The following is a 21,347-nucleotide window of genomic DNA, read 5'->3' on the forward strand; positions in this document are numbered from 1 at the left end:
CAGGAACAATGAAGCCCTGGGGTGTGAATTATTTGGTACTGTGGAAGAACAATTAAGCTCTGTGAGCTATTTAGTCCAACCATATGGCAGATGGAAGTTGGAAAGCGCGGGCGAGGTGTGACACACACAGGGGACAAGTTGTGCCCAAATTCCAGCAGCCCCAAATTGCTGCTTTCACTCAAGGGACAAAAAAAAGTATCTGTTATTGAAAACACTCCAAGGAGGAGGCTAGTGCCAACCTGTAGTTGAGCATTTCAAGGGTTCCTGACTTTTGAGAAGGGATGACATAGAATCACGGAATGGTTTGTGTTGGAAGAGATCTTAAAGCCCATCCCCTGGGCAGGGCACCTTCCACTACCCCAGGCTGCTCTGAGCCCTGTCCAACCTGGCCTTGGACACTGCCAGGGATGGGGCATCCACAGCTCCTCTGGCCAACCTGTGGCAGGGCCTCAGCACCCTCACAGGGAAAAAATTTCTCCCGATATCCCATCTAACCCTGCCCTCTGGCAGTTTAAATGCAACACCCCAAATCCTGCTGCCTTTGAGCTGAGCTGGCAGGTTGCAGGACGTTTAACATTCCTTCTTGAGGAGAGAGGAAATGCCACCAGGGATGATTTATGTTGTTGCTCTTCTGACAGGGGATGTGGAGCAAACAAGAAAAAAAGAAGGGAAAAGAGCAGGAAAATGAAGGAGAATACAAATGAGAGTAGAGGTCCCAGCATAACATTTTTGCCACAGAACCATCTGCATTTCTGCAGTGATGCTGCCAGAATTTGTGCTAACATCGCTCAGCTCATGGCAGAAAGGGTCTCTCCTCATACCCAGGTTTTTGCGGTTACATGAGCATTAGCCACACTATGAGTTATGATATTTCTTGTGGAACCCATAAAGCCTTAGAGCCCTCTGTGCCAAGCACTGAGACAACACAAACCCAAACAAGCAAATTCCTCTTCATATGGGGGAGCACAGAGGGAGCAGACAGCCTTTGCCTGTGCAAGGAGGAGAGAGGATGAAAGGAGAAAAGCAGCTATTGATCACAATTATTTTTCAGTCTTCTGTGCCCATGGGAAAAAAAATTAGAAAATGTGACTGGAATAGCACAAGGAACAGTGGAAATGCAGGAAACCACCTGAAATGTATTTCTCCAAGCCCTATATTGTCTGTTTCTCAATATTAGGACATGTCTCAATTGAGATTTAATTACAGCATCCAGCTGCAGCACCATAATCAAGGTAAGCAGTGAACCTGAGAGAAAAGCTCTTTAAACACAGAGGCTCTGGCCAGCCTCCCCAAGCATCCCCGAGAATGGTTTAGGTTGAAAGGGACCTTAAAGCCCATCCAGTTCCACCACCTGCTATGGGCAGGGACACCTTCTACTAGACCAGGTTGCTCCAAAGTCTGTCAAATCCAGCTTGAAGAAGCATTTCAAAAGCCAGAGGATTGTCCACCTTTTCGTCATCCAAGAACACTGAAAGAATAAACAAATAAAAAAGTCAAGAGAAGAGGAAAATGGTTCAAGACTCCTTGGCAAGACAAGCAGTAAGTGAGCACCAGGCTTGTACAACAAACACACCAAGGAACAAAATATAGGTGTAAGAGAGGAAAGAGAAAATATTTATTTGCCTTTTTTTCTAGAGTCCTTTTCCCTTTCAGGCAAATAAAATTTATGCCATGGGGCTTTGACTGTCCTCTGGAAAACACACAAAGCTTTTTTTGTTCCCACTTGCCTCCCAGGTGTGAGGACTGGTGGAGCAGCTCTGAGGAATGAGGGTGAAAACCAATGACCCAGAGCTGCTATTTAAAAGGAGAAGAGGAAAAGGAGTGAGGAGCAGGGCTGGAGGGCCTGCAAGGGAGAGAAGAGGAGAGTTCCCAAGCCAGGATTCCTGGACATGTTCCTTACAAATCAGTCCACTCTAATTTGGAACAGCATTGCATCCCTCCTGACTCAAAAGGACCTGCATAGCCTCAAAAGCCACTCCTGAGCCACCAACTAACATTTACTTACAAACATCATTGGGTCAGGATTTCACTTGCACAACAAATTCCTGGGAATTTTCAGTGGTGGACTTTAAGCCCTGTTAAATCACAAGGATCTGCAGGGAATCTTGAGTGACGATGTTGGTTCCTTCCAACCACGCATTTAGGACACGATAAATTTGGTCTGAACTTAAACTTCCTCCCACGGGGCGCTCAGCGAGCCAAAAAGTACTTCTATGACAAATTCAGAGTGATGTAATGTGAGAGATACGTGACTAAAGTAGTTGGGTTTAGGTAAGCCTTAATCCTTAATAAACTACAGATAATTTGTACGTAAGGGTTGTATAAAGACTATCTGGATACTTTTAATAAGTAAATGGCTGAGTGAGAAGAGGAAAGAAGAGATGAGGAAACCAATTAGATGTAAATTTAAATAGGAGACCAGCTTAACAGCCCCTAGAAATGCTCATTATTTTGGGAAACCCGGACCTGATGGAATTAAAATGCTCCGTGGGAAGAGGACAAGTTTTTAAAGCATGGGAGAGTTTGGAGGTGGACAGAAGGAAATGAGGAACTGGCTTAGAGATGAAGTTTTTCCTTTTGTGAGGAAAATAAAAAGATCATAATATGAAAGTCAAGCATTTTGAAGGGCTCAGATGGATCCTTTTTCAACATTTGAAGCTTTTTCTACATCAATGGCTTTTAAGAAAGTTATAGCTGATGGCTTTAGGAGCAAAGCTTATCACCAAGGATTTCTGCTGGAAAACGGAAGCTTTTGGTGAAAGACCAAGGTTGTTAACACTGAGCATTCTTTTTTTCTTTTTTCTTTTTTTTTTTTTTTTAAGGACATTTCCTTTTTTTTTTCCAGCTTGAAAATAGCTGGAACAGCCCAATAGTTCTCAAATGCAACACAATTCAATTATCCCAGACTTCCAGCATTCCTGTACCGAGTGGGATGCCTAGAATATAAATGGTCATGGGCTGTTTGCCCCAGCAAACACCCACTATGGAAGGGTTTTCTACTCATTAATCCACCCCAAAGTTCCTATGCACAGCGGGGGATTTACTGTAACCTGGGCAGGCAGGACATCACAAAGAGGTTTGGAGGATTTGGGATGTGCCACTCAACATTTGACTTTCACCCTTGGCATCCCAGGTGCCCATCTGGGCCCACAAGGGCTTTGCCTCACTCATGGCATCCAGAACCTGGAGTATCTCCAGTGCCACTGAACCAGGTTGGTCACCCCATAATTTTGCAGGAAAGTTGCTCCAAGCCACTGACCCATGCAAGACTGGCAGGAAAATAAACACTGGCAGGATTTGCAAAAGCACCAGAGTTTGCCTTCTGAACATGGTATCACACTCAAAATCCTGGAATAGTTTGTGCTGGAAGGAATCTTAAATCTCATCCAGTTCCACCCCCTACCATGGGCATGGACAACTTCCACTATCCCAGGCTGCTCCAAGCCCTGTCCAACCTGGCCTTGGACACTTCCAGGGATCCAGGGGCAGCCACAACTTCTCTGGGCGCCCTGTGCAAGGGTCTCCCCACCCTCATAGGGAACAATTCCTTCCCAATATCCAATCTAACCCTGCTCTCTGGCAGTAGGAAACCATTCTGCCTTGTCCTGTCCCTCCAGGGACTTATCCCAAGTCCCTCTCCATCTCTCCTGGAGCCCCTTTAGGCCCTGGAAGGAGCTCTAAGTTCTCCCTGGAGCTTTCTCTTCTCCAGGCTGGACAATCCCAATATTTCTCTGGATTCACTCCAGCAGCTCCACATCCCTCTTCAATTCGGGGTCAGAGAGCTGAATTCAGCTATGCAGGAGGGGTCTCCCCAGAGCAGATGGGCAGAATTCCCCTTCATGTGCTGCCCACGCTGCAGGATGAGTTCAAATAATGGTCAGATTTCTGGGGTCACGTGAAGCCTCTCACCCACCAACACCCCACTCCTTCATGTCGCTTTTAAAATCCGCCCCTTTCCGTATGTGTTATAAATCACTTTTTTTCTTCCAGGCCTGCCCCTCCTGCCACTGCCAGTGCTGGGGAACCCACCACCAACACAGACATCGGCACTGTGAGGAAGGACAAAGTCAGTGCCCCTTCCCTCCCTCTCTCTCTCTCTCTCTCCCTCCCTCCCTCCCAAAACTAATCTTTCATGACCTGCTGGTACATTTTAGCAGGTGATGGATCCAGGGGCAGATAATTCTGCTTTCTGGTTAATTAATCCAGCGTTACAAGAGCAACGAGAGTCTAATGCCCAGTCCTAATCCCCCTGCAATAACATTGCATTCTGCCTTCCAAGGCAGGGCCACCTGTTGGGGTGCAACTGGGGTATTTCGGATCACAGATGCTACTGGTTCCTACTGCCATCCCTACTGCTCATGCTTTATTAGCCATAATTTGATATGTTACCTACTCCGTACATCGATCTAAGCCTGAACTATTGTTTTACAACATTAATTAAAAAGCACTGACACTCAATGTTTGGTTCACATGCTCAGATGTGATTTACGGGTTGTGTTTAATTACCTCACAACTGTGATTTGCCACATCTACCTGGTAGGTACCATGTGGATTTAAATCAATTAATGTTTGGTGGCTTTAGTGTACTTCGCTGGGGAAGAAGGGAGGGTATCTCATGAACACTAAACTCCAGACACATGAAAAAAAAAAAGATATTTCAGGCATCTAAACTGCAAACAAGATAGTGTGACCTGGGCAGAGTCCCACAGCAGCTGTTTGTGGAGCATTGCTTTATTAAGGATCTTGGTGACTTTTCATGGAAGGTTTAACTAATTAGTTGAGTAGGCCCTCAATAAATGAGACACCAAGTTATGTTTAGCTTTAATTACACAGTAGCCCTGTTGGCCCATTCCATTGCTCAAAGTCAGACATGTGCTTAAGTGTTTTGCTGAATTAGGGTCAGTGTGAATACACAACTTCTGTAAGCATCTAGGAAGCTGTGCTGACATTGATTTAATGAATGCAGATTTGCAGCTGGAGAAAAAAAAATATCCAGAAAAGTAATGAGGAGGAAAGAAAGCAGCTGGAGCCTTGGCTTGGAAGAGGCACTGTGAGAGGCACCTCCTGTTGCTGATCCCAGTCACTTTAGCAGGATAACATTCACACCTGGAGAGAGGGGCAGCTTGCTCTGGCATATGCCCTGGTGCAGTAAGATTTCCTATTCCAGGAAGAGAAGGTTATTGCAGAGGGCCTCAAAGGACGGATAATTTTGCCAGGTGTCCTCTTATCAGCTTTGTCTTATCACAGTCTTCCTCTTTGTCCCTCTCCTTCCCCTTTTCCACCTCGTCCCCCCGCAGGTTCTATGTTCTCCCACTCACATTCTCTCCTCCTCCTATTTCCACCTCCAGTCCAGCCCCCTCCTTCCAGCACAGCAATTTTAAGTGCAGAGCTCTCTCTCTATCACCCCAGACTCCAACTACTTCCAGTGTAGCCTCCTCCCTCTTACATTGCAAATAGCAATTTGCTCCTTCTGATTTTCACCCACCACTTTCCTTCCCTGGGAGCCCTGGGAGCTCATCAGAGCAAGTGGGTCACAACCAGTTTCATGACTGTCCTTTCTACACCCAGCCACAGGGATACCCTGTATCCATCTCCTTTATGCAGGTGTTGGGTTATAAATCCAGCCAGGACAGAAGGAATGGGTTCCTCTCACCACTGCAGATAAATCCTCTCTTCCTTATCACTCCTCCACCATCTCCAAAGGACCCCTGTGCTGAACTAATCCCCTCTCTAGCACAAAGCCTCAGAACCCATTCCCAGTCCCCCTCACATTTATTCTCATGTTCCATTCTTCTGACCCAAATCTCTCCTGGATTTTCCTTCCCACATGATCTTTCCAGCTCCTCTCCTTCCCTTTACCTTCAGCGGCTCTCACTTACTTTCTCTGCTTGATTTTTCCCGATTGTTTCCCTCCAGTCCAAGCACACCCTAATTTGTATTCCTTGTCCTTCCCAGCTCCCACCCATCCCCAGTTTCTTCTCACGAAAAATCTCCTTGAACACACTTTTGGCAAGTGCTGCTCCAGCTCCTCTCTCCCCTCCTTTGCCCTATCATTTTTCTGCCATTTGCCCTCCTCTTCCTGACACAAAGTATTTCAATCCCATTGAATCAACATGCCCCAAAACAAAGAGGGACAGTATTCAGGTGGAAAATTTCTTTAAAAATAAACATCTTTGCTCTCCAGATGAATGTGCGCTACCAAATTTTTTCTCAGCTACTCTGTTTATGTAACCTTGAAGCTATTTTGTATAATCCTTTAGTTCTGACAGCTCAAGATTTGTTATGAACTAATATTTTAAAATCAAAATAACTCAGAGGTACACGGGATGGTTACAGATCGTTTAGACAATCTGTGCAGGGAGATGCTACATTTATTATTTATATTTTTTTAAGAGGACAGGCTTTTCCTGGGTTCTTTGTCTTCAACTCTTGAGTAAAGCAAACCCACTCCCTCTCCAATTTAATGGCCTTTAGGAAGTTGAAAATATACACATGCATACACATGTATTGTCTTTCTACCTGGTGTTTCTATGTGAATAAAGGGCTTTGAGCCAAAACCAATCAGATAAAATCTTTCAGGAACTTTTACAATGTCACATACTTGTGCAAATCGCCAGTGTGTTTATAGTAACAGGCACCACAACAGAGCTCTGCGCTCAGGCAGAGTGGGCAACCTCCTCCATCTGTTTTGTGCCTGTATTTACATGTGGCACTGGGCGAGACATCACCTGGCACAGCACAGAGGAGCTCAGAGGGGTGAGGAAATCATTGCTCTTCACTCACCCTCCACCCTGAGACCCCAAGCAGGCCATGGACGCATCTGCAGGAACAGACGGAGTAGCACGGCTGTCGCATGAATCAAATATTATGGTTTAGGACAAAAGGGAAATGGCCTCAAGTTGTGGTGGGGAGGTTTAGGTAACATATTAGGAAACATTTCTTCCCCAGAAGGCCTGCCCAGCCCTGGCACAGCTGCCCAGGGCAGTGGTGGACTCACCATCCTTGGAGTGCTTTTGAGCTGTGTGCATGCAGCACTTGGGGACATCATTTAGTGGTGGGATTGCCAATGCTGGGGAATGGTTGAGCCTGTGATCCCAGAGATCTTTTCCAACTACACAATTCCATGATTATATGCTTTTGGGTCCTTTTGTAGCAAACCACTGAGCTGCTACACCAATTCCTCCCTCTCTGTATGAAGGAGAGTAAACAAGATGTAATCATGTCACTGAAGGTGCTGTGAACTGTCAAAGACCTGGAAATACTGGAGCGTAAGATGCAGCCCGAGAAGGAAATATTACTATGCATGATGGTGTGTAACCACCTTGGTGAGGAGTTGTGCAATGCTGGATGTGGAGAAATTTTCTTTCAGGTTGTGTTAAGATAAACGGGGAAAAGACACTTCTCTTAGAATGCAAATGTTCCTGCCAAAATAATTATTCCAGAATAGCTAATCTGATAAATAACCAAAACCAGACAACTTCTGTGTTCTGGAAGAATGGAGTTTCATGATTTTTGGGGATTCCTGGGTATGTTGTTGGCTGTTTTGCCAGACAGCACCTAAAACAGTGGTTTTCCACCAAGCTGGGCCAGAGAGAAGCATAAATAACATCTGTGAGGATGAGTTGGAAGTGATTAATTTGACTTCTCTTCCACAGAAAATGGGCTGGAAAGATAAAGCCAAAACATTTTAACCAGAAACACCTTCCTACCAACAGTGGGAATTTTACCCAGTACATTGGTTTCTTCAAGGAAAAAATTACCTGCTTTAATGTTTCTATTTGTCAGTGGAAGTTACTTTCCAAGAAGCTGAATAGAGTCTATTTTCTTCTCAAAGGACAAGTCCTTTCCCTTTTGCACCTTTCAGCGAGGCAGGAGGTAGAACATTCACCTGCCAGGGATGAGTGCTGCCAATGCAGATGTCTGTCAACAGGTAAAATGAATCCCCAGGCAGCGCAGGCTGATGGGAGTTCAGCTCCAGGCTTTAAAATGGGATGGAAAAGTGTCTGGATTGCATGGAGGAGCATGGGAAAGACAAGTGTGATTTATTGCACTAAATCATACAAGTATAGTTAAGTGAGTGACTCAAGCATGTGCTTGCCTTCGCAGGGGTCATCACAGCAGAGAGGCACATCCCTCTTCCCACCTGGTGGAAAACTGCCGTGGGGGATCCTCCCAGGATCCAGTTGCTGATCTGGGGAACATCACTTTAAGCCAATGTATTTCATTTCCAGTCCCTTCGGATTGCAGATGAGCAATCAAATGGGTGAAAAGGGAAGCTCCACCCAAGTTTGTATTTCACAGGATAAGGCACATTATGAATTGACAGTGGAAGGAACCCGAGGTGCAGTGAGGGCCGATACAGAATCCACATGGGCCCTGAGTTTTGATTAATTACCCCAGGAGAATTTTCTGTCCCTCCCCATTGAATTAACTGGATGCATGGAGTGCAGGAGATGCACCTGGCCAAGAGGGAAGGTGAGAAAGAAACATTCCCCCCCCTCCCCCCCAGCCTGCAAACTCCTCTCTTACTGAAAAACCCTTTGCAAAACTTGTTTTTGAAGGGTTCTGCCGAAAGGGTTTTAAACAGTAATTAGCTGGGGATGGGCTATGAAGATACAGAAGTGCCATTAAAAGGAGAAATTATTCACTCCACTACCTTTGGGAGTGATGCTGTCCCAGTGTGGGAGGAGAGGAGAAAGCACCAAGAGCCCACTCGCCAAACCCCACTCTCTTTACTCAGAGGAAATTTTTAAATTACCACCCACAAAAATTCAACCCCCTGTGACTCATTGCCACAGAGAATGAGATCAGTTTTAAAACGACCAGAACTTGAATGCAATAAAGGTTGTCTCCTAAGTTCTTCACTCATAGACGGCACCTTTTCCAGATTTTCCCCACCTTCTGCAAGAGGTAGAAACATTCCAATTTATTTACTTCACTTCTCCCAGGAAAGAAGGCTCTCAGGAGATCCCATGACTCTTAGAGCCAAGGATTTCTGGATAAACACCTTTTCTCAACATACGGCAAAAAGAATCCCAGGGCTGGCAGAGGCTTCATGTCGTGGGACCACTGCCCAAGTGGGCTATGATCAGCTCCAACTCGGGATGCTTCACTCATTCCTGGCTCTTCTCCCAGTACTCCATTCCCAGCTCAAACCCGATGGTGGAGCACAGAGAGATGATTTAGCACCTGAATAAACCTCCTACCAGCTGCTGTTGTAGGGCAGGATCAGGATATGAATCATGGACCCCTCTGGATTTTGGACAAGAAAATAAATCCCAGGGGGATTCTGAAGCTCAGCTTCAAGCTTAGTGTCTCTCAACCCCTCTGTGGTTGGTTGGGTTGTAAGTTTGGGGTTTTTTTTTACATTTCCCCTTTGGGCTCAGGGTTCTAATTACTTTTCATTCCTTTTTTCTTTAATGATTCGGAAATATTTGAGTGACAGATCTTTTATTAAAACACTGTTATCAGAAAGCATCCAGGAGCGGGCAGGGCTAGAGCTCCACTCAGGGTTTCCATGCCTCAGGGAAGCTCTTCCTGGCTCTCACCTGGCCTCTGAAGAGCAGAGGTTTGGTGTGGAGGCTTGGGGAAAGAGACAGAAAAACACAGTCGTCCTAAACGTTTGGTAGGAAAATGCATGTCCATCACATCAGAGAGGGAAGTGGTGAGGCAAAGGAGAGATCCCTCCCTCGAGTTTCTTCCCCTCCCTTCTTCCTGGATTGAGAGCTGTGATCAAGAAGAACACGGAGTGGGCAGCTGATGCCATAATCACCTTATTCCTTGTCCATATGGTGACCAACTACAGAGCAAAGAGCTGTATCTTCTACTCCTGATCCCATGCTCCAGGCACCTGACCAAACCTGGGGGTGGTCATGTCTTGGAGCCTTCTTTTGGAGCAGGGTTTTGCAGGAGTCATTTTCCCATGCTTCCTCCTCTCTGAGTGCTTTGTCCATTGAGACCATGAGTTCCCTAGGACAAGAAAACTGCAATGGTCCATCACTCCTGCTACCAAGTTAGTGCCATCATGGCATCTTCTGACAGAGACACTGAACAGAAAGGTCTATGGAATATATTCCATGGGAGGTAATAACAGTTGCTCATAGATCTCATGCAAAATGAGGTTTTACCCATCAATCTTTTTTTTTTTTTTTCCCCTTGCTAAGTGCATATTTCTTCCATTTTTTCTTTAAAGATCATTCTAACGTAAGACTTGAAGCACTGGGACCAGAACCTGAAATAATTCTGCTTAAAAAGGTCTCATCTGGGGTTGTTAATGAGTTGCTGCATGTCTTCTCCAACCTCTCCCATCTTCCATGCCACATTCTGGCTGCAATTTCCAAGAAACTGGGCGAGAAGAATCTATCCACTGCTCCCAGCTCGCCTTGCCCAGGGGTTTTGGGATAGTGGGATCAAGTGCCCAACACCAACTTCTCTGGGCCAGAGCACACACTCGATATGGCCCCAGTTTCCAGCCCTCCCAGGCTGATGTGGTTTCTGCCCAGCTAAGCCAATATACATCCAGTGGTTGTGGGGAAAGGTTAAAAACCCCTGATTTGCTCTCTCTTGCCTATTCATTAAGCAATTCCAATTATTTAGTGGACTAAAAGAGCCTGAAAGCCACAAGGAACCCTGTGAAAAGAGAGAAGACAGCACTTCACAACTGGAAGTATTTGGTGGGTCAGGTTTTGCCAGAGGGGCATCACCAGTATCCAGGGTGATCCCTCTGTGCCATCCTTCTGCTGCTCTTCTGCTGGAGATGAAGCAGATTGGAAGGGAGGGACCTTCTGTTTTTTTAATTCTGCAACTGTGAGTCTCACTTTTCCTGAAATTGGATGCAGGGTCTGGTTGAGGCATGACGCGAAGCCCCTTTCCTAAAGGCCACCTATCTTTCAGGAGATCAGTTTTTTGGGAAGCCAATGTGCATCCTCAGTGATGAAAGATATGAGCAGAAAAATTCCACATGACATGCAGGGAGATCCTGGGGCCATGCCCACCCCTGTCGCCATGCCAGGGGCTGCCAAGCATCAGCTCCATCCCTCTTTCCTGCTCTCCAGTGCATGTTTTCAAATAATTTTTTTCCAAAACAAAAATGATTATTGGAGCTTTTTCTTCCTTTATTTTGCTTGGCTGGGTCACCTCTGTTTATTGCTTATCCCCACGCTTGTTTCTGCTTCCAAGCATTTGGGGGCAGGCTCTGTGAGTGGGGAGTTCTGGACAGGCAGGATGTGGCACTGCCTGTAGAGCTCCACCTGAGGCCCAGCTGGTGGGACAAATTCAGCCAAAACACCCAATTTCCTCTGAAGTCCCCTTATTATCATTCTTATAATTACGACTAGTTTAATATTACTTTTATTAATACTGTAACCTTGTACTGAAATACCCACTTTAAGATTTTTTCCCAACAGAAATAATATGTCTATTTTTGAGAGGAACTCATGAACTGAGCAAGCAATGGGGCAAAAACCACCTAAAAATTAACAGTGGGGTGAAGCAGATGGATGGGAAGCAGATGGATGGGAAGGAGCCTGGGAAAGAGCTGGGAGCAAGGTGGTGCAACGGTACTCAGGCAGGGGGCTTTGAACTTGAGTGAGAGACGTCAGGGAGAAATACAAATAGAGAGGGAGAGAAAATAAATGAGAAGTACTTTTCCTGCTCCCTTGTTGACCCATAAAACCAGAGAAGCAGAGTCATGTATACCACGTGTGCCAAGGGAAAGGGGAGGAGAGGAAAATTGACAGCATTGCTGGCTCAGCGAGATCTTCAGGAAAAAAACAAATGACCTTTTGTGCTGTCTGGGGAGAAACTTCCATCATCTTTATGAATTTCCACCTTTGGCAACAGCTAAATAGCCTTGCATATCTACCATCAAGACACTAACAGCCATGCCATAAATCTTAACCCCAAACTATCATTATTTGCTGGAGAAAATGAATAGGTTGTTCTGCACATGAAAAAAAGAGCAAAGCTTCCAAAAGAGGAGACCCTTTCAGGCTGAGTGTCCTCCCCGGGCTCGCTCCTACTTGTTGGTGGGATGAACATTTCTTGCATACTCAGCTCTTAGAATATCCATGGAAATGTGCTATTTTCTGTCTCTTAAAACTGTTATTATCTTCATATTATCTGTCACTTGCAATAGTGAGTCAGGTTGGGAAATACTGGGCAGTCAAGTCTCAGCCACTCATCTGCAAAATGGAGTTAAGGAATTAACACTGCAGATTCTTGGGGTCCCAGAAATTACAATAATTGGGGTTAAACACACTGCTACAGTCAGAAAAAGTGCCCAGAGCTTTTGCCTTCCCCCTCTGTCCCACGGAGGACATAGCCCAGGTAGAGGGAGGAGCCAGTCCTCAGTGCTGGCTCTGGGGCAGCTGGAATGTGATTTAATTCCTCCCCTCTGATTACAATTTCCTTAGCCTGGGTACCTACGAGCCCTGAGGGACAGCAGGGTATGAGGGGAAACATCAGTTTCTTAACAAATTCTTGTGTCATCTTGACGGTACCTTGAAGTGCTGGATGACACTCAGGAATGATGTGGCTTAACCTCAAGGGCTCAAGCGAGGGAGCATTTCCCTTTGCCAAGGAGCAGCAGTAACCCCTGGAGAAGAAATCCATTCCAGCTCTCCTTGCCAGCAGCCACCCAGTGCTTCACCCACATCACAGGGATACATCTGGGGCTCTCTGCTCCCTACAGGAACTGTGCTACCTATGAAATACCACTGATTTTGGAAGAATGCCAGGATGGTTGGTCTTGATGAACTTTTCCGACTTTAATGATTCCCTGATTCTATATGTGTGGATGAAGTAGATATCATACATTCCCCAAAATTAGTACCTTTCCATGGTGGTGACGTGAATTACTGTGGGCACTCCCTTAACCTTCTGCAAACGGAAAAGGAAAGGGGTTAAAGCAGGGGGAAGGTGAGCTCAAGTGGAGGCACTCCAGAGCATCAGTGTTCCCATGGGATGCAGACTGTGGACACTGGAGGAGTTGGATGAAAAAGCTTTCCCCAGCACACCCTTTCCAAGCTTATTATCTGGAGATGAATAAAAAGCCACCGTATTATTAAATCCCAAGGATTAAAAGTTTAACATGACCAAGAAGAAGCCTGGAGAGCATTAATTATAGTTTCTATGTGGTTTCCACCTTCTCTTCCCTTCTTTTTTCACCCTTTGTGTGCCTCAAAAGATAATAGATGAGAGCAGCTTCTTCTGCCAAGGCCACAATTCACCAGTTAAGACTCTTCCTTGTTGTCTCCAAAACATTAGTAACAATTCAATTCACAGGCTTGTGATTCATGTGGCTTCCCAATGTTTATCTGATATTACAGCTCTCATTGTTCCCCAGAACCAGCCTTTCTTGTAGGTTATATTCTCCATACAATGATTCCCAGCCCTGTCCTGCAGCCTGGGAAACCCACAGCATCACTGCCTCCACTGCTGAAGCACAGAATATTCTGAGTTGGAAGGAGGCCCACAAGGATCATCAAATCCAACTTTTAAGCAAATAGCCCATACTGGGATTGAACCTGCAAGCCTTGGCATCATTAGCACCATGCTCTGACCAACTGCGCTAATGGACTTCATAAACCTGTCAGTGTTTTAGTTGTAAACTCCAAGTCTTGGGTGCTGGGAATGCTGGAAACTGGGTGTTGCAAGATAATGAAATAATAAATTAATCTTTTTTTTCTGGAAACATCTATAGAAATGGGGTGAGATACAAACCGTAATAATAACTGATGCTGCCTTCTCTGCATTTTCCATCATTCCACTCTGCCCCACATACAGATGTCTGTCCATTCCCTCTTCTCCTCCCACTGTTGATCCCCAAAGCCTGATGGAGGTGTGCCATGCCAGGGGCTGAAGATGAGGGAAGCTCTGTGCCATCCATTCCTCATCCTCAGCAGATTCACATATGGTGACACCATGTCACAGGCCCAAAATGCTTCTTGCTTATGATTTTGGCAATCCTGCTGCCTCTATTTATAACGCAAGATTGCCAGGGAGGCAATCTTGGAACAGTGCGATGCCAAGACAGGATTAAGCCTCTCTCAGTGCAGTAATTCCACGTGATTCTGCAGGACAGAGGAATTGTGGAGCCCCTCCCACATGCAGCCGGTGGCTTGGGACTGACCCAGCTAAGAGCATCCATCAGCTCCTGGGAGTTATCCCATCCTTTTCCTAAAGAGTCGTGGTGATCCCAGCAGCGCCAGGCTGGGAGGCAATGTAACACCATGAGGGGGAACCAGTGTGGTCCCCTCATTTCATTTTCCTTAGAATACAAGCACAGAATTAATTTTAACTAAAGGAAGTCTCTTAAGAAGAGAAATTTACCCTGGATATCAGTATTTCCAGTAATGGAAACTCCAACATACTCTGGGCACACTCTCCATGCTCAATTAGCAGCACTGTTAAAACATGTCCCCTGCCGTCTCCATCACCCCTCTGCTCCATTAGGGAAAATCCAGGAGATTAAGAAGTGAGACGTATGCCATTTCAGGTTTTAATGCAAAAAAAGTTAATTAGGAAAAACCCTTTCTCAAAGACACGATCTTCCGGAGGCTGCAATTGCAGTTCTTTGTTTCTGACTGGAGCCCAAGAGCTGATGAACACCTTGACAATGCAAGTGCCCTGCTTGGAGGGGACTTGGCACAGCCCAGCCCTGTGATAAAAGGTTCTGTACAGCCTCAGCCATGTAAACGCTGCCTCCATTCAAAACCCCTGAGCCTGAGCATGGGGGAACAGTTCCAAATGGAATGGCTCTAACAGCAGGTGACTATTACCTCAGTAAGCAACCGCAACAATTTCTCTGCTTTTTCCCCAAGTTAAAAACAAAGGCTGAGCACAGCATCACCACTCACAGCTTGCTCAGCGAGATCACTTATTTTTACTGTAACATTTGTCAATACAATAAGGTACCAAGAGCTCCTGAAAAAAATCTGGATAAAAATAGATTTGTATTAATTATAAACTCCAGCAATTCCAGAGATGATGGGTTCAATTCTCCTCTCACCCACTGACAGCACAAGGACACAGCGCCAGGTGTGGGAGGGAGGGCAGGACTGTTACCCAAAGGCACATGAGGGGCTGTCCAGGGCACATCCTTGTCCCCATCCTCGATGAGCAAGAAGAGGATCAGCACAGAAGGGAGGAGGGAGGGTGCACTGAGAGCCTAATGAGGCTGTGAGACGCCCTGCCACACGGTGCTTCTGAAACTCAAGAGCCAAAGTGTAACTTCTGTGGGTAATGATACCTAGGGTCATTACAGCCAGAAGTAAGGAGCATTTGGAAGGCAGATATGGTGTCACATACCGGGGTTGAGCCAGCTGCTGGAGGTCAGGAAAAGGAGGAAAGATTGCTCTGCTTCTGTCTGAACTGCTCCTTGTATTCCCCTTGGCACCCAGTGTGACACAGGCTGGACACATTGGAGTCTGCTGTTTGGACAGCCACTTTTCTGAACTACTCCATATTACTTCCTTTCCACAGAATGGTTTGGGTTGGGAAGGACCTTAAAACCCTCTCACTGAATTCCCTGCCATGGGCAGGGACACCTTCCCCTAGATCACTCTGTGTTTGTCTTCATCTAAAAACAAACTCTAAGACATCTGCTTTTGCTAAAAACGCCCAGTAGTCATCATTTCCACGCAAATCAAGGCCTGGTGGCTTCAGATGTTAACTAGAAACATTAAGGAGATTAAGGAAAAGATCTTAACTGTGTGCACAGTTAGTGGTGTCTCCAGAGAATGACTCCCCTCTGCACGAGGCAGGATAAACTGTCTCATTCTCCATACTGGCCACAGATGGAAGGAGATGGTCAGCTCAGACTGAACAACAAACATTAAGAGGGTCAAAGTCAGGTGGGAATGAAGCCCACCCAAAGGAAGAAATGTTTCAAGTTGCTGTTGTACAGTGTTGCCCAACAGACTATCAGAATGAGAATAAAAATATCTGCTTTAATTTAAAAAAATAAAAGTGGGGGAAAGGTTGATTTCCTCACCTTTGATTTGTCAGTCCTGAAAGGGCTCATTTTTTGCATACCATAAAAGCAACAAATATTTGAAAAAGTGAACCAAGTACCAACCAAAACTGAAGGAGAAGCAAAATTGTGTAAATCATTAGTGACTCCCATGAAAAAATGACATTAAATCCATTAAATCCTGGTGAAATCCACTGGTATTGGCTCATTGGGCTCAAGAACATGACTGCCAAGGCAATCTGGAGGTGAGTTATAGCAACACAGTAATGGGCCCTGAGGTACCTGAAGTGGCTCAGACCCAAACTGGACAGCAAAGCTGATCGAGGCTTCACTGTGCGTGGAGACCCAATTTCAGACTTTAAGAGCTGGTGGCTTCAACCTGAATCTCTCCAACACTGAAGAACAACCCCACAGGAGCACTTGGGTGATTTTATTGGCACCCATCTTTGGGTGTCTTCCCCAGCTCACCCCTAACAGCAAACGGCACTTGATTGAGGGGTGTCATGATCCAGCTCCAGACCTGATTTCTCCATCTTGCTCCCAGCCTGCACCTGCTGAATTGCACGTGGTAAAAATAAAGGCTGTTATAATATTTCCCAGTGCACCAAAAACACATAAATGTGAGAGAATTTATGAGAAACTCCAGTCAAAGCCTTTGAAAGGAATTAAAATACATTTCTTATGAGCAGCTGAACTCATGTCCCTACTCTTGCTGTTCTCCGACAGAACCCCTGGGGTTTGCATCCCTGCCACTTTTGTCTCTGTTATTTTGAGAACTGTTTCACCTCTTTGTGCCTTTAGTTTCCATATCTGTAAAATGGGCACTTCCCCTAACTTAGAAGTTCTGCATTAACCAAAGTTGCTAAAGCATTAAAGTCATAGCCATGGAGTTCTTGTTTTCTTGATTTCACCCTGTAAAGAGAGTAAAATCAAAGCAGACTGCTACCAAAAAAGAAGCCTTTGTGTCTCATCTTCCTCCACAGACTGAGATTCTAAGGTATGTTAAGAAACCAGACCCCATAAGGGTTAGTGGTGTCCATTTATATCTCTCAAATACCTACACACAAATATTCCAAGTGCAGGAGGATTAACTCCAAATCTGAGTGGATTAGTCAAAAAGCTTCCACGGCAATGTGGAACTGCTGGAGAAAAATACATAAAACTGTCAATTTTGTCAACTTTATAATACAACTTGATCCCCCCATGTATAATGAGCTGTAAGCCTGGAAATATCCTGGGATCAGCTGAAGAGGAAAATTTCACTTGGGAAAAAATCAGTGGAATTCAGAGGGTCAGAGCATCAGAGACATGAGAGACGGAAAACCTGAGGCCACCTTGGTCCCTCACTCAACACCCCACAGTCGCTAACGGCTGCTCTCCTGGAGCTCATCCAGCCCTTCTGCAAACCTATAGTCACACACACACATATAAATATTTATTTACACACTCCCAAGGAATTAAAGGCAACTCCGAAAGATTACGATGTGAAGGGCGTGATTAAACACATGAAATAAGATGAGCAAACAGACAACCTTGCACCATTGTTTGAAGGTTATATACATTACAATGCTAAAAAAAAGGGAGGCAATTCCCTTGCAAGAGGAACATGGAAAATACAGCAAGTACAGCTTCCTGTACGACTTCCCTGGGCTAGGAGAGTGAAGGAGGGCAGAGATAAGATACCACTTGTAACAACTATGCACTGACCCATAGAATTAATACCAGACTCCATGGATGGAAGAGATGACCAAGAGGAAAGTCCAGCTCTGGTAGAGAGTCATAGAATGGTTTGGCTTGGAAGGGAATTAAAGCTCATTTCACCCCTGTGCCACAGGCAGGCACACTATCCCTATCCCAGGGTGCTCCAAGCCCCATCCAACCTGGCCTTGGACACTGCCAGGGATCCAGGGGCAGCCACAGCTTCTCTGGGCACTCTGTGCTAAGCTTTTACCACCTCACAGTGAGGAATTCCTGTGAATCTACTGGCAGAAGGAAGAGCACACCACTCTCCCCTTGTGGCATCTCTGGACCAAAAATATTAAAAGAGAGCAAGATTTTTTCAAGATTATGAAGGGGAAAAGGTCAGACCTGCTCCCAGGCTCCCATATCCAGGATTGCATTTGATCTGCGAAACTATCCTCGCTTTTTTTTTTTAAAAGACTTTCCTGCCTGGAATTGGTTGTCAGTGCCTGCATGACTGGCCACAGCTTATTCATTGCCTTAATTAGCAGGTGTGTGACTGCCTGTTTAGCCACATTTTTAGATCTCTGGGCTCTTGCAAGCTGTCAGGAAAAAAAGGCATTATTTTAGGAAAAATAGCACTGCAAAACAGAGTGACATTTGGTTTGACGTGTGAGGATAAATTAAGGTTGAGAATACATTAAAGAAAACTCTGAGCACCATTGTCACATTGCTGTATTCAAGGAGAAACACAGGTGAGTTTCAGTTGATCTTGGCTTCTTCATTGACCTGGAGCGGTAAATTTTCCCCCCTTTTAGTGTTTAAATAGTTTGTCAGTGAATGATCCCATTCATACAGTGCTGGCGATGACAGTTCTGCAATGCTAAATGGCACTTAACTGTGCACCTAATAAATCTGCAACAAAAATAAACAGAGAGGACAAGAGGGAAAAAAAAAGATGAACAATGGCAGAGAGCTAAAAAAAAAATTTTGAAAAGCCCCACAGGCAGGTATGAAAGGACATTTTCATTAAAACTGTTTGGAATGGTATTGAACAGCATTGCTCCCATTTTCCTCCCATGTCTGCCTGATCTTTGAATTCTCAGAGGAAAAAGGGCTGGGCTGATGTCTGGGAGCTCTGTATTTGGTAAGACAAACTTCCTGTGAATGGTGCAGCTCCATCTCTCCGTCCAGGTATCCCCATCCACTGGTACCTCCTGTGTTAGACAAAGGGTATCTCCATGCTCATGGAAAGCAAAATTTGCATTTATGAAATGGCAACCCTGATTGCATATAGAAAAAATGAATGCAAATCCTCAAAATGTTGAAGGCAGGACTCAGGGAGGGAAATTCAGGCAGAAAAGTTGAAACTATGACAATCCTGTAAGAAACAAATCTCATGTCACAAACAAGATGATTTATCACAGAACCCCCAGACCAAAGGTTTCAATAAACCAACTTAGCACGAAAACTTGTCACCTATATTTAAGAACTGGGAAGAAAAATTGATATAACAGACTTTAATAATAGCTTAGGAGAATAAAGCAGAAGCAAGACAGTGAAATAGGATAATGTGAAAAGATGTTTGCTGTGGCTAATGTCTTTTCAATAAGATAATGGATTTTCCGGACAAGGGAACATCCACCAGCAATTTGCGTAGATTCTCCAATTCCGCAAAGGGAATTAGTATCTCCACTGACAAAAGCAGGGTTTGTATGAGAGTGTCCAGAGGCGGCTGATGATCAAAGGAAAACGTGTTCAGAGAGAGGCAAGTGGGCTCAAGGAAGTTTAATAACAGAGCTGTTCAGGATTCCAACTGAGATTAATTTTATATCAGTCTTTAATTAAAACCCTGGGCAGTAAAAGCAGATTTGAGCCATCACAGTTTGCTGATGACAAAAAGCTGAGTCAGATTGCCATTAGCAAAGGAATTGTACAACCTACAGGAAAACAGGAGATGGAGAAATGAGATAGGGGAGAAGCAAATCCTGTGGTAATCACTGAATGATTAAATGAGGTCTCTGGCTACCAAAATCAGGTGGCCCACCTCAAAAAACTCCACAATTTTAACTCCAAAATGAGCCAGATGAGATATCTGGGATGGAGGTGGTGCTGCTGTGAGACCTTCACTGCAGCAATGTGTACAGTTTTCATCACTTGTGTTCAAGAAAGATAAATCCAGCCTGGAACAGAAACCGCAAAAGGATATGGGAGAGATCCTGGGAAGGAGTTTATCTCATGGGACAAGCCTTCGAGAGCTTGGCAGGATGAAGACTGCATGGAGATTTGATCCCCAGCTTTAAATACCCAGGGAGAGAAGCAGCAGAGAGGGAGAACTGCTTGTGCCAGTGGACAATGCCAAGGAAAAATAAAATGCCATTAAATGGCACATACAGAGGCCTAGACAGAAAATTTAATGAAGGGCTGCCACAGGAATTGGCATCTGCAACAGCTTTCCAAGAGGAGTAGAAACCTAAAAACCCCTCCATTTGTTTTGAAACAGAGACAGAAAAATTTACAAAAGAAAAAGTATGAACAAACATGGAACTGCAAAAACCTGGTCTTGTAACCCAAACAACCCTGCTAATCCTGACTTTGATCTCCTGCCATGATCCCAGCTTGAGAAGGCACACCCAGCACTACCAGCACAGAACCTGCACACCGAAAAGGGGAATATTTTTGTTCTGTTTCACAAGCATCCATTTCCCACTCTGTTGTTATTGTAACTACACTGAGTTTAATCAATGCAAGCTGTTAGGAAGAATAAGCGGGCAATGAAACTGATCAAAATAGGATCCTGTGAAGAGGACACCCAGCTCTGGGAAGCACTTATATGGAACACACAGCTCTGGGAGCATCAGTGGTTTGGCCACACTCTCCTGTTTACCTGCTCCAGATTTATTGTGCACAACTAGAGTTCAGTTTCTTTGCTAACAGCAGATCTTGAAAAAGAGCTAAAATGTAGAAAGCTTTGGGTTTCTGAAAGAAAGAAAAGCATCCTACCTTGGCAGGCGAAGGGGTAGATGTGCAGTAACTCCTGATTTTGGGGGATCAGGGCTGTGGGAGAAGTGTGTGACACCCTCCAGGAGCCCAGTACCTTCAGAGGGAGCGTTATCTGCTGCTTCGAAATCAGTGTTTCTCCCAAAATGTCTCTGAAGCCTTATCTTGGCCCTTGTTTCAGGCCCATGCCCCACACAAGGTGCCCAGGGCGCTGACTAAATCAGGAAAATCTCACTCTGCTGCCTTGGGCTCCCAAATTGCTGCTGAAGCAGATGGGCTCTGTGCTGTGACTAAAAGGTCAGCACGCTTGGCCTAATCCAGCCCAGGGCTGGGAGCCAGGGAGCTGAGCATCCCTTGGGAAGGGGTGAAGAGAGACTGTTCCATAGCTTCAAATCAGTTCCTCTCAAGGGGAGGATCAATTGCAGAGGCTTTTGCTCATCCCAGGGTGGTGATGCCTTAAATTGCTAGAAAAAATTTTTAGACGCAGACACACAGTACAGGAAAGGGGTTTTACTTTGGTTTAATAGGATCCCAGATGCGCACTGACGAACAAGCAAGCTCCAAAAAGCAAGCCCCGACGATATCCCCCGTATACAATTTATGGACAGCCTAGATTAGAATACCTATCTAAAAGTCTCCAATAAGAAGTCTAACAAATGAAGTAATTGCCCCCTTATTAAAATTGCCTCCCCCC

General features: G+C 45.2%; 1 protein-coding gene across 3 annotated transcripts in view; it reads right to left on the reverse strand.

The window, feature by feature from the left end:
- The window catches only part of LOC146427418 (transmembrane protein 45B-like), a 61,919-nt gene extending 41,045 nt beyond the window's left edge, over positions 1 to 20,874 (reverse strand). For all 3 annotated transcript variants that reach the window (XM_085082022.1, XM_085082016.1, XM_085082013.1), the window contains exon 1: positions 20,657 to 20,874. The gene's annotated coding sequence lies outside the window, so the exon portion shown is untranslated. The remainder of the gene's footprint in view (positions 1 to 20,656) is intronic.
- Positions 20,875 to 21,347: the final 473 nt, after the last annotated feature.

Source organism: Lichenostomus cassidix, chromosome 24 (genome assembly GCF_008360975.1).
Source record: "Lichenostomus cassidix isolate B80296 chromosome 24, HeHo_3.0, whole genome shotgun sequence".
Classification (NCBI taxonomy): Eukaryota; Metazoa; Chordata; class Aves; order Passeriformes; family Meliphagidae; genus Lichenostomus; species Lichenostomus cassidix.